Source organism: Mizuhopecten yessoensis, unplaced genomic scaffold (genome assembly GCF_002113885.1).
Source record: "Mizuhopecten yessoensis strain PY_sf001 unplaced genomic scaffold, ASM211388v2 scaffold6647, whole genome shotgun sequence".
NCBI lineage: Eukaryota > Metazoa > Mollusca > Bivalvia > Pectinida > Pectinidae > Mizuhopecten > Mizuhopecten yessoensis.
This window is the reverse complement of record NW_018406654.1, coordinates 188,659-193,208: the sequence shown is the minus strand read 5'-3', so window position 1 is coordinate 193,208 and position 4,550 is coordinate 188,659.

Here is a 4,550-nt window from a genome sequence, read left to right as displayed (position 1 = left end):
ACATTAATGTTTTTTTGCAACCCTATATGCTCTTTATTAACGCTAATTTGGTAAGCATTACTCTTTTACACTAATACACTTATATGTAATTCAATAAAATGAAGCTTTAAAAAGAAATTGCTTTTTCAGCACAACTCAATAAATACTAGTCCTCCTTTCTAACATGAAGTTTGTTTTATATTTTCAACTCTTTATTCAACTGCAATTACCCAAACCATTTTCTTCTCGATTGATGAAAATGTGTCATCCATTATCCTCATTGACCAAACATCCCTGTGCTCCTTGTGATTCTTTTAAACTTTACACATTTGTTGTCGTAGAATACTCTTGAGTTCTACTGTGAAATAAAAGATATTTGAAAGGTCAAGGTATATGCTTTGCTAGATCGATATATAGTTATGGTTGAGGACCACACAACGACATACTAGATGAAACTGCAGTGTCCACGAAGTGAGGCAAAACTTTTTCACAAACAAAAGTAACAAAGACATGAACTGATGTCGTATATAAATATAGCTCAATCCCGATACAAAATGTGCTATAAATTATGTAGCCTCTGAGGCATGGTCATGACGTTTAGCATAGAATACAAAGGTGACATTGGTTCACATGTAGTAAATAAGCTACTGCTACCAAGTATCACATGATTTTAAGATTATTTTATTAACCTCGAGTCAACTGACTCATGGGTATAATACATATATTACAAGATAAGTACAACATGTTATGCAAAACAATACAGAATAACATATGGACATATGTTAAGAGGAGAGTGACTCTTTACGTACACTTCTTGCCAAATGTAAATATTTTCCAAGATTAAAAAAAAATACTTTACAGTATTGGTACTTAATAGTTGAGTTAGCTTAAACACACTCGGACTTAAACGATAATATTTCTTTATGTACTTTAACCTTAAATTTTCATAAAATTGACATTTGAGAACATAATGAAACTCATCTTCAATGTCGCCTAAATTACATCTAGTACACAGGAAGAAAACTGTGTCTAATGCCGATTGTCTCTTTTTTGGTGTTTAACACTCAAAAGTAGCTAAAGCACACGAACATTTTATTTCAATGGAACCTAAATTATACTCATATATAAGATTAAAAAGAAAAAAAAGAAAAAAAGATTTGAAAAAATCGTATTTTTACAGCTTTATGTATACGTGAAAAGTACAAATTTAGTACATGTTTAAAGGTACTGTCACTAGGGATGTTTTGGTCAATAGTAAAATCGTTAACTTTAATGCTACGTGTACACTGTTCTTGCCAACTGAACCCATTTCTACAAGATTATAATCTATATTATATCGAATATGAAAGGAGTCACATATAGTTTATTTTAAACAGAAATTAAATCATACTTGCTGTTTGTAACGCCTATTGATGTGTGTTTAGATTAGATTGTGACTTGTGGATTGTATATGCATTTTTGTTTTGATTTTTATGATGAAACATCTGATATCTCCCTTATTCTTCTACAAAAGTGGGTGTTATTTTATAGTTTATTAATAAAATGTCGTGGTTTCAGAGTAAAAAAAAAAAAAAAAAAAGATTAAAAAGGAAGAATACATCTGTCTAATCTTTCTCCTAATCTTTCAGAATTGTACTAGTTGTAATACAATTTTTCTACTAGATTTTCACGTTAATTGGCGGAATGAATATTTCATGAATATAAATATACATGGATTATAAACTTGAGTCATAATTACACATTCGAGCAATCGCGGCAAAGCTCACGAATAAGTTACAGTCCACAGTACAGCGAAAAGCAGTAATCAGACATGTAGGCAATTTATTTTCGGTTGCGTGTCAATAAATCTTCTTTTAACGCTTGTGGAGTAAACGTAGAGAAATGTACAAACAATGATAAGCTAATTTTCAACATAAAAATGCGGCATTATGTAGTTCAATATATACTTAGTAATACTTTCATGATTCATCATTATTAAAACTTATATAGTTGTTATCCATCTAAAATTGGTTACAAACATCTTTAAACATAAATAAATTATTTCATTTCAACAAATGTTTTTGCAAAAAATATGCAAAGGGATAGGGCATCAGGCAAAGCCTATATAAGCCTTCTCCTTACAACTTCGGTATGTTATATGTACATAAACTTCGGTATGCTATATGTACATAAACTTCGGTATGTTATATGTACATAAACTTCGGTATGCTATATGTACGTAAACTTCGGTATGTTATATGTACATAAACTTATGTATGCTACATGTACATAAACTTCGGTATGCTATATGTACATAAACTTCTGTATGCTATATGTACATACACTTCGGTATGTTATATGTACATAAACTTCGGTATGTTATATGTACATACACTTTGGTATGTTATATGTACATAAACTTCGGTATGCTACATGTACATAAACTTCGGTATGTTATATGTACATAAACTTATGTATGCTATATGTACATAAACTTCGGTATGCTATATGTGCATAAACTTCTGTATGCTATATGTACATACACTTTGGTATGTTATATGCACATAAACTTCGGTATGCTACATGTACATAAACTTTGGTATGTTATATGTACATAAACTTCGGTATGTTATATGTACATAAACTTCTGTATGTTATATGTACATAAACGTCGGTATGCTATATGTAAATAAGTTATATTGCTATACATTCAACTGATATATCGCTATACAGTTGTTTTACAATATACATCTTTCTTTACTAATCATAACATTCAACCTATTTTACAAAAGACTTATTGATACTAAGCAATACATTCAAATTCTACTGTTTATAAAATCCACGGATTTCTTATTTTATTCAAGGTAGCTAGGCAATATATTAATTGCCAATGTACCAATTTTGAGTTCATATTATTCTCAGTAGATTTACTACTAAACGACTTACTTATTCATTGAAAGAGTTGCAATACTTGTATATTGTGTATGCCACCGAAGGTTGAGCGGTAGAAGAAGATAAGTAGGGAAGGGGATGCAGACACGAATGGTTTATTTAGAAGTGATCTGCGGCTTGAATTGCAACACCTGTTTCCTCCAAAACCTTCTTTTGTTTGTTAATCTACCGTTTCTTTATGGCGCGTCTCCCTTGACAATTGCTCAATATGACGTCAGTTGTTGCATGAACAAATTCTGATTTTTATTTATTTTCTTGTTACGATGAATGTAACCTAGAAAATAAGCATAAATAGTTGTAAGCTAACTTTCTAAGTCTTCCAATAATGCCCTACACATGCCATGCGTATTAAAGATGTTCCATGCGTTTTCTTTTCTGATTGTGTTTGAAATTAATTACAATAGCAGAAAGTTAAGAAAACTGTAGATGCAGTATGTCTGTGGATTTCAACTTTAATGTCAGTAAGATCAAGTGTGCATTTCAAGCTCAATAACACGTTGGGAATCCATATTTTGTTCTAATCCAGTTCACTTGTAATGGACGAAGCCATATTTCGAGGCCTTCCTTACTTGTAAGTGTCTCATTATTAACCAAACAAACTATAACTTTCATTGCATTTAAAGCAGAGGGAAACATCCATTAACAACAATATATGCCTGTTGAATGCCTGTATAAAGTATAACAACTAAAGGACTGTCCAGTTAAGATTGACCTTATAATCGAGGTCAACCTACATAGAGGTTCACATTATAACTGATATTCACTAAAAGGAAAGTTTTATTAATGATCGAGGCCAACTCAACGTTTGAGTTCACATTATTATTGAGATCGACTAACATTTAAGCTGACTTACACCTAACTTAAACTTATTTTCGTGGCGGTAAGCGCATATGGTAAGCATATTTTTGAAGTCGGTTAAAACTCGCGTTCATCTCACTTTCAAACCTGGTATTTAAGCCAACTAAGCCATAACCTTTTTCTTCAACAGGCACACACTCTGAAATAATTTAGGGTGATTGTAGCTTTTTATTTCTCAGATGGGTTTTTTGTGAAATGCTTCTTTGTATACATTTAATTGTTTAATATCCTGTAAACCATGTTATGAAGTGAACATTCTAGATTTCAAGATGTCTTGTTCCCAATTAATGGTATTATCAAGACAGATTTGAATGCAGAAGATATTTGTGATATAATCTATTTTATTTCACGATTTTAAGGTTCGTTTGTCTATATCAATATATAAGAGATAATACAACGTATTTATGTTAAAAACTTATATCAAACGTCGAAAATATTAAGTGTCATTTAGTACAATTTTTTTTTTTTTTTTTGGGGGGGGGATGTTCTGACGATTCTGTTAAATAATCAATGCATATATCTACTGCATAACAACCTGGAGAAATTCCCTCCTTTTGGCCTCATTGATCTCACCAATGAAAATCCAGACGTTTTCTCCTGCTAATGAAGCATATAAAACAATTTCTGCAACATATGCAATAGACTATAATATCTGCATTGTATGAATAAAACGCACTACTAAAATAATCCCCTTGGGGGCCTCATTTTACCGACCAATGTCTTGCGTTGACATATCTGATCATAAATTATGCTAATGAATCATATAAAATGCGGTGAGCTCT